This window comes from Triticum aestivum, chromosome 5A (genome assembly GCF_018294505.1).
Source record: "Triticum aestivum cultivar Chinese Spring chromosome 5A, IWGSC CS RefSeq v2.1, whole genome shotgun sequence".
Lineage (NCBI taxonomy): Eukaryota > Viridiplantae > Streptophyta > Magnoliopsida > Poales > Poaceae > Triticum > Triticum aestivum.
In genome coordinates, this window is record NC_057806.1 from 145,498,902 (window position 1) to 145,508,734 (window position 9,833).

The window sequence follows — 9,833 nt, forward strand, 5'->3', positions numbered from 1 at the left end:
ATGTGGTGTCGCTCAGACGCCCGACTGTGGCATTTCATTTAAGCCCTTTATGTGGTGTCGCTTAGACGCCCGACTGTGGCATTTCTTTTTAAGCCCTTTATGTGGTGTCGCTCAGACGCCCGACTATGGCATTGCTTGTTATTTATTTACTTTGTAAGCCCTTTATGTGGTGTCGCACAGACGCTCGACTGCGGCATTTTATTTCCCACTCCATTATTGCTTACTCATGTTGCATATAAATAACCTGCTTGCATGCATAAAAGATATTTTATTTGTGACTGACGATGTGATCATAGAATATTTCAGTGCATGATTATCAATTATATTATCCCAGTGTTCATAATGTTCGCGAGTACATTCAAAGTACTCACTGGCTTGTCCCTGGCTATTGTCTTGGCCAGATTTCTGCATGGAGAGGAGCATTGCGGTGACAGCCCCGGAAACTAAGCAACGGTGATAGCAGCCTCGTGAAGATAGGAGTTAACCTGGTCAGCTGTTCCTGTGGGAAATGGAGTCCCATACACTGATGATTCACAAACCGCTTCCGCCATCGACCACTAGAAAACCATTTGATGTACTCATAGGCCACAATGGTCTTGTACTACACATTTTGTACTTTTGCTTGGAATTTCTGTAACAAGTTGGTGCCTCATCAGCTAACAGTAATCCTGGGGCTGGTGAGCACAACGGCCATTTTCTGGAAATTTATGTCCGGAAAACCGGTCGTGACAATGGGTCAACAAAGGATTAGATTGGGGGTTATCCAAAGACGTGCCCCTGTTGCAGGGCCACATTAGGGATCTCTTAAAAGGAGACCTCAACCTGGTCAAGGTGACGCAGGTCATGCTGATTCGCCGAACATTGCCCGGCAAAGGTCGCTCCCTTCGTCTGTGGAAGTTTAATCCAGAGGGACCACGAGCTCTCCAGCATTTTATGGGCGCAACGCCCACGGAGATGTATAGACTGTTCTTCGGATCACAAGAGATGTGTCCGGATTTAACCAAGGACGTAGGCCTAAGCTGCAATCGCGCGGATACTCAAGTGAGCAACCTTGTGCCTGGACCTTCTATCCGTATAATTGTCTTGCCCCTAAAAGAGCCGTCCTTTTAAACAGGAGTGGATAGCAACGGCGAAGCTGATCAGGTGTCCGGCTCCCCTTCCTGAAACCAGGCCGGATCCCGTGCTGGTCAGGATGCTGGAGATAATGCCTTTGGAGGGGGAGGACAAGGAAGCTATGGCCTCCTCAAAGGAGGCTGCTCCGAAGGGAGGAACCGACAATTCCTCTCCTAAGGGGAAGAAAAGAGCCGCCTCTGACGACCCGGAGACCATGGCCTCGAAACGGGGGAGAAAATCCTCGTCAGAGGGTCCGACGCTGGGGAGTTCCTCAGCCGGACCATGCCCTCAAGGGGATCAGCCCTCCAGCGAGCCGTAAGTAAAGAGAGGTTTTCCTTTTGAGGGATGAGAGAAATCCTTGATTTAAATCTGAGAAGACTAACCAAAATTTTACCTTATAGCTCGGACCTCAGCCCTTCTCAGCAGAGCTCATCTTCAGGGGATCTTCTTCCGTTGATGATGGAGAGCGGGACGCCTCCCCCTGCCGTACCGCCTAGCGAGGCGGGCGACCCTGAGGTGTCGTCGCGGAGGGTTTCTCCGAATCCGGCAGGGGCGGAAGATAACTATGTGGCCCCCCAAGGCTCTCCGCGTCCGGCCTTCGAAAGAGGTCATAGGGCAAGTCCGGCACCGTCTGGTGCTTGGCCGGAGGAACTAAAGATTCTGCTGGGGCGAGCTTCTATCTCATAAGAGCACCGTGCATTAATGGGCACGATGATTGAAAGGATTTCATCCGCAGAAAGCGGGTTGCATGAGGCCGTCAAAAGTTTACTGACGGGTTTTGAGGTACGTTAGATAATCTACACTTTTGTCAGTTGCGCATAAATAAGATGCGCCCTGTGTAGATAGTAGCCCCTGAGACTCTACGCGTTGTCAAGAAATGACGGCACGCAGAGGATCATAATCCTAGGTCTAAGATGTCACCTTTGAATGTAGGTGGCGAGGTGTCCGGAATCGAGCCGAACAGATGATGTGGCCGAACTAAAGCGCCAACTGGACGTGGCAGATGCCGACATCGCACTTGTCAACAAGCGGCTTGATGAGGCTCAAGGTATGTAATTCTTCGGGCGGCGTTAGGCAAGAGGAGATTCATGCCAGTGTCTAACAATGTGTGTGCTTGATGCAGATGGTACGGCCACCGTGGAGAATCTTAGGGCAGAACTTGCCCGAGCTAAGGAGCAAGCCAGAAAAAGCGATGTGGCTGCCGATAAGGCCCTTGAAGAGCTGAGAGCCGAACAGGCTTCTCACTGCCGAAGTAAAAGAAGAGATGGCCGAGAAGTTAAAGAGCGCTGCAAATCGTTGCGAACTTCTTGAGAAAGAAGACCGGGTGAGACAGACGGATTTAGAGAAGGCCGTTGCCGATGCCAAGGATGCTCGCTCTGCGATGAGAGCTGCGAAAGAGGAGCTGCGTCAGGCCGAACAGATTGCGGCTGGAAAGCCCTTTATGCTGCGGAGGAAGTTTTGTGATCCGAAGTTTTCTCCATTGGACCGGATGTGGAGTGTGGAGGACACCTATCTGGATTGGGCAGCAAGTGCTGCTGATGCGACCGAACACTTTCGAGATCTAGAAGATCGCGAAGTGGAAAAGCTTTTCTGGTCACGGTTCCACAATCCAAAGCGTCCACTGGCAGTGGACGATCGCCTAGGCCAATGGGCCGAACTAAATAGATTGTCCGGACTCGCCATGAAGTACTTCATGGGTCATCTGTGGCCTGGGAGACCGGAGCCGAAGAGTTATTTCAGCTTGGTGCAGCAATTCCTTGACGCGGTGCCGCGTATAAATGCAATGAAGAGGTCAGCATGCATAGAGGGCGCACGGATGGCTCTTTCCCGTGTTAAGACATACTGGGCAGAGATGGAGACCACCGTTGTTGCGTCCCGAGATTCGGACAAAAGCCGAGTACCTTCCAAGCACTATTTTGAGGAAGCTGTTGAAGGCGCTCGTGTAATAGAGACGCAGTGCCCGAAAGATGCTATGTTATGATAGCATATGTAATTATAAAGTAATATTTTGATAAATTGTATTGGCCTTTTTTATACTTGTGCCTCCAAGTATTGTTAACACCTTCTATGCGGCCGTTTTAAGATATATATATATATGTATGTATGTATGTATATATATATAGAATCTGAAAGATGGCAGTCATTGGCTTCAGCCCCCATGCACATAGTGCGGGGGTGCTCGCAGAAGACGCATTTTCACACTTAACCCAACGTCTTGGTCCTACAAAGGAGGTGATAGCGCAGCAGGCCAGGCAACCGGACTATAATGCTTTAACACTTTCACTTAGCCATAGGAGTTTGAAAATGAGACTCTTTAGGTAGCTCCTTGGTGGCAACTGCGCTTGTCCGAATTCGGGGCGCTTAAGTGCCTGACCGGGAAGCGGCCCTTCGTTAAAGCGGAGGAATCTGATAGATTCTGATCGGTCATCGAGTGGCTGACCAGTCTCACGCTACATCATGACAGTCAGTTTTCGGCTTTCTCTACTGAGGTGCTCGCCCTGGCCGAACCGGGGGCACAATCGCAGTAGTTCTCCTGGTGCTACCTTAGCCGATAGAGTGGAACGTAAGGTAGCCAAACTCAGGAGCCGGGCAACCCAACATTTGACCAAAGACATGATTCGGAGCTGATGCATATAATGCCAAAACTCGCGACGCCGAACACTCCCTAAGGTGTTCGGTCTTTATGAGTGTGGTCCAAACAACACTCTTTATTAAAAAAAGCCCCTAGTGTCCAGGTACGTGCAAAAATTCTGACGTGACCATATGCCAAGACGCCAGCCTCCTCCTTGGTTATATTAGAAAGAAAAAACCAGGGGATGTGTAGCAACAAGAGACAGTAAAAAAGGTTTACGCAGGGTCTTAATCTAAAAAGAATCCTTTAGGACAGGTCCCTACTGCACGTCTGCGCCTGTGTCTCCGTTGTGCCGTATCCTGGATGGGCGCCGCACGACGTTCATCTGTAAAAGAGAGGAACTGAGTTGAAAACGGGTCGTGCTGAAAAAGTTTTAAAATAAGCAAAGTATAAAGTAAGATGTATAAGTTTGAGCTTTATTGTCTCTTATTGTAAATGCGTGGAGCCCCTAGTGCGGGGGTATATGGCTTCTAGGCTTGCATCAATGATGATTTTACGCCGAACTCGTCTATCCACGTTCGTGGTCTTTAAATGACCTATTTTGAAGTTTTTTGGCCGGTGAGGCCATTTTGCTATGGGGCTGTCAAAGCGGCCGCATAGTCCTCCGCTTGGGGAGGCGCACTTTAGTGCTTCCCCTTCAAAGAGATGATGCCTCGTGGATCGGGCATCTTAAGCGTAAGAGATGCATAATGCGGTATTGCGTTAAAGCGAGCGAAAGCTTCGCGTCCCAGTAGTGCTTGATAGCGACTTGAGAACGGGACGATGTGGAAGGTCAGCTTTTCACGGTGGAGGTTATCGGCAGAGCCGAATGTGACTGTGAGCCGGAGAAAACCCGTACAATGGGTGTCCGGACCAGGTATTACCCCTTGAAATGAGGTTTTGCTGCGGCGGATTCTTGCTGGGTTTATCCTCATGTGCTGGATTGTATCCTGATATATCAGGTTTAGTCCACTGCCGCCGTCCATAAGGACATTTGAAAACTTTAGTCCGCCAATTATTGGATCGAGTATCAAGGCAGTCCAGCCTACATTCTTGATATTCCTAGAATAATCTAGCTAATCGAAGATGATCGGTTTTGACAACCAGTGGCAGGACCCTTTGGGCCGTGTGGTGCGTACCTTTACGGGCGCCGCACGTTTTGTTATGTGAAGTGAGTTCACTGTTTTTACTTCTTCTGGGAACTTCTTTTGTTTCCTGGTGTTCTGCTTTTGGGGTTCGTCCTCGTCTTCGCTTGGCGTGTCGAGCCCCTTGTGTTCGGCATTGAGTCTGCCGGATTGTTTGAAAACCCAGCAGTCTCTGTGGGTATGGTTAGTAGGCTTCCCGGGAGTACTGTGTATCTAACATATCCTGTCCAGGATTTTATTTAGGTTGGATGGATCGTCCCTATTATCCTGGGGGCGATTTTTCTTGATTTTGTCGTGAGCCTTTCAATCCGGCATTGACTGCCGTGCTCTTCGGACTTTTGTCCTTAGTCCAGCGATGGTCCTTGTTGCGCCGCGGTTTTCCGTTTCCATCCCTGGTTTCAGATGTATTTGGGTCGCTGGGGTTGCACCTTGCCAACCAGCTGTCCTCCCCTACACAAAAGCGGGTCATGAGGCTTGTTAGTGCGGCCATTGTTCTTGGCTTTTCTTGGCCGAGGTGTCTGGCGAGCCATTCATCTCGGACATTATGCCTGAAAGCTGCTAAGGCTTCGGCGTCCGGACAGTCGACTATCTGATTCTTTTTAGTGAGGAATCTATTCTAGAACTGCCGGGCTGATTCTCCGGGTTGTTGAGTTATGTGACAAAGATCGTCTGCATCCGGAGGACGGACATAGGTCCCTTGAAAGTTTGCTCGGAAAGCATCCTCGAGCTCCTCCCAGCTTCCAATTTTGTTTTCCGGAAGGCTTTTAAGCCAATGCCGGGCTGGCCCTTTAAGCTTAAGGGGTAGATATTTTATGGCGTGGAGATCATCTCCTCTAGCCATGTGTATGTGGAGGATATAATACTTGATCCAGACTCCAGGGTCTGTTGTTCCATCATATGCCTCTATGTTTACGGGTTTGAATCCCTCTGGGAATTCATAGTCCAGGACCTCATCGGTGAAACATAGGGGGGTGCGGCGCCCCTGTATTTGGGTATGCCGGATTCTGATGATGGCTTCATAGCGTTGCTTATGAGAGCTTGCTTTCTTGGCCCATAAATGGACCTGACTGGGCCATGATGCGAATCCTTAAGTGGGTCGCATGCCGATTTAGGTGCGGACCTCATCGATAAATGGACCTGACTGGGCCGTGTGGCTTTTTCATTTTTTGAATGCGAGGGCTCTAGGGCCTCTTCGTCGAATTCAGGCAGTAGCTTTCTTTTCGGATAGCTTTTAGTGCGGCGACTGTCGCCGTACTTATCTGTTGTATTGGTTACTTTGCTCCATCTAATCCGGAGTGCATCTTCCGCTGTTTTTAGCTTCCGCTTCTACTTTTTTAGGCTGCGTGTAGTTGCAACGAGTCTCTCATGGAGATTCTTCTGCTCCATAGGTTTATTCGGCGTGAGGTTGTCTGGAATGCCGTTTTCGCTGGAGGAGGGATGTTCGGTTTCACTATCCGTGTTTCCCTGTTCGGATGGTTGCTCTAAGGCCTGCTCGTCGTCTACCGGCTCGTCCTGCTCTATGGCTGGGTTTTTGTCGAGGGGGGCTTGGGTCGGCGTTTACGCCGACGCTTTGATTGCTTTTCGGGGGGTCGATCTCCCGTCCCATCCCCTTTTTCCTTGTTGTCGCTTCCTTTAGGGGTATCCACCATGTACACATCATGGGATGAGGTGGCTGTCCAATGCCCTATGGGCGTTGGTTCATCGGTATCTCCTGCATCGTCATACATGCTATCGATGTCTCCGGAGTCACAGTTGAGCACGTCATTTAAATTGTCGACAGTGGCTACCAAGTGGGTGGTGGGTGGGCTTTGAATTTCTTCATCGTCCGTATCCCATCCTCACTGACCGTAATCCGGCCAGGGCTCTCCTGATAAAGAGAGAGAGACTTTAGAGAATTCAGGATGTCGCCGAAGGGCGAGTGCTGAAAGATGTCCGCGGCGGTGAACTCCATTATTGGCGCCCAATCGGGTTCGATCGGCAGGGACGCGAGGGGTTCGGAGTTCGGAGAGGAATCCGGCTCCTTGGAGTCACGGGCCGTGCAGAGTGCGGGGCTGGCGTTTGGCTTGATCGCCTTTGAGATTACAGCCCCCGAGGTGACGTCCAACCGCTCACCCTCGATCGGCGCAGCTGGCTCCAAATTAAGGGTCAGAGCCGGTGCGTTTGTGGCCTCCAAGGTACTGTTCGGCGGCAAAGCTAGATCATGCCCCACGAGACAGTGTGGCGTGCTTGGCTGTGGCTCGAATCCGTCGAAGATCAAATCTCCGCGGATGTCTGCCGTGTAGTTTAGGCTTCCAAACCTGACTTGATGGCCAGGGGCGTAGCTTTCGATCTGCTCCAGGTGGCCAAGTGAATTGGCCCGCAGTGCGAAGCCGCCGAAGACGAAGATCTGTCCGGGGAGAAAAATCTCACCCTGGACCGCATCGTTGTTGATGATCAAAGGAGCCATCGGGCCTAAAGGCGACGACATAGAGGAACTCTCAATGAAAGCACCAATGTTAGTGTCAAAACTGGCGGATCTCGGGTAGGAGGTCCCGAACTGTGTGTCTAGGCCGGATGGTAACAGGAAACAGGGGACACTTTGTTTTACCCAGGTTCGGGCCCTCTCGATGGAGGTAATACCCTACTCCTGCTTGATTAATATTGATGATATGGATAGTACAAGAGTAGATCTACCACGAGATCAAGGAGGCTAAACCCTAGAAGCTAGCCTATGGTATGATTGTTGTGTATGGAGTTGATTGCCTACGGACTACAACCCTCCGGTTTATATAGATACTGGATAGGGTTAGGGTTACACAGAGTCGGTTACAATGGTAGGAGATCTTGAATATCCGCATCGCCAAGCTTGCCTTCCACGCCAAGGAAAGTCCCATCCGGACACGGGACGAAGTCTTCAATCTTGTATCTTCATAGTCCAGGAGTCCGGCTGAAGGTATAGTCCGGCTACCCGAACACCCCCTAATCCAGGACTCCCTCACCCCCTAATCCAGGACACCCTCACCCGTCGTGGGAGCCACGCTGTGGGCCGCAGGCAGGCAAGTCTGGGTACCCCGGTTCCCAGAAAGTCGACACCGGTCAACGGGCCTGGGGGATTGCTGACTTGGCCAAGTCGACATCATTCGAAGTCAGCTCAAGTAATGTGCCGATGCCAAAGCCCTCTGTTCGCCCCAGCCACAGCTCACAGTGCGATTGTCCGGCTAGGAAGAGCCAAAGGCCGGAAACGATGTCCACATGAGAAATGACTAAGGAAGAACGTTGATTCAGGCTAGGCCGGCCTCTCGCCTCCCCCGTCCGGCTGCTCAACAGCCGGCCTACCGGCTTCTTGCTTGACAAGAATACGCTTTAAGTGGCTGAAGTAATTTGCCTTTTCTAAATGGACAAGTCCCTGACCTGGCCACAGACCGCAGCGCGGCTGTCCGGCTGGTAGGGCGGCAGCCAAAGGAACACGACAAAGGAAAAAGGCAAATAAAGCAAAGGCAAAATCGAGTTAGAACCCGGCAAAGCACACAAGCATGCGGGGAAAGTAAATCCATTTGCATTTCAAAAGGCCTGCAGCTGGCATTTGATGACCCACAAATATAGGGGATCTATCGTAGTCCTTTCGATAAGTAAGAGTGTCGAACCCAATGAGAAGCAGAAGGAAAAGACAAGCGGTTTTCAGTAAGGTATTCTCTCCAAGCACTGAAATTATCGGTAACACATAGTTTTGTGATAAGGTAATTCGTAACGGGTAACAAGTAATAAAAGTAAATAAGGTGCCGCTAGGTGGCCCAATCCTTTTTGTAGAAAAGGACTGCTACCTCTTGAGCATGTGTTGGTTTTCCCTTGAAGAGGAAAGGGTGATGCAGCAAAGTAGCGTAAGTATTTCCCTCAGTTTTTTAGAACCAAGGTATCAATCCAGTAGGAGACTACACGCAAGTCGCCTAGTACCTGCACAAACAAACAAGAACCTCACAACCAACGCGATAAAGGGGTTGTCAATCCCTTCACGGTCACTTATGAAAGTGAGATCTGGTAAAGATAATAAGGTAAATATTTTTGGTATTTTTGTTGTATAGATTGAAAAGTAAAGATTGCAAAATAAAATAAATAGTAAACTAGAATTGTAGATCGAAAACTCATATGATGTAAAGTAGACCCGGGGCCATAGGTTTCACTAGTGGCTTCTCTCAAGATAGCATGTATTACGGTGGGTCAACAAATTACTGCTGAGTAATTGATAGAAAAGTGCATTGTTATGAGAATATCTAGTCATGATCATGAACATAGGCATCACTGTAACACCCCGGATGTAACTTTCCCAATTTGTACTCCAACTCTTGCCATTTCCGGCGTTAAGTTATATTTATTTTTCTCGGGTTCGGGTCTTTGTCTCCGTGTGTTGTTTCGTTGTCATGCATCTCATATCATGCCATCATGTGCATTGCATTTGCATACGTGTTCGTCTCACGCATTCGAGCGTTTTCCCCGTTGTCCGTTTTGCATTCCGGTGCTTCGTTCTCCTCCGGTGGTCTTTTCTAACTTTCTTTCGTGTGTGGGGATTAAACATTTCCGGATTGGACCGAGACTTGCCAAGCGGCCTTGGTTTACTACCGGTAGACCGCCTGTCAAGTTTCGTATCATTTGGACTTCGTTTGATACTCCAACGGTTAACCGAGGGACCGAAAAGGCCTCGTGTGTGTTGCAGCCCAACACCCCTCCAATTTGGCCCAAAACCCACCAAACTCTGCTCCATGTCCTAGAGCGTTCGATCACGATCGCGTGGCCGAAAACCGCACCTCATTTGGACTCTCCTAGCTCCACTTATGCCTATAAATACACCCCCTCCGTTTTCGGATATCCCCTCTCCCCGAAACCCTAAAAAAATCATCTCCGCGCCGGCCGGACACGTCCGCCCGGGCCGGACACGTCCGCCGCCGACCCCCCGCCCAATCGCTGCGCGCCACGCCCCACTTCGCCGCGCC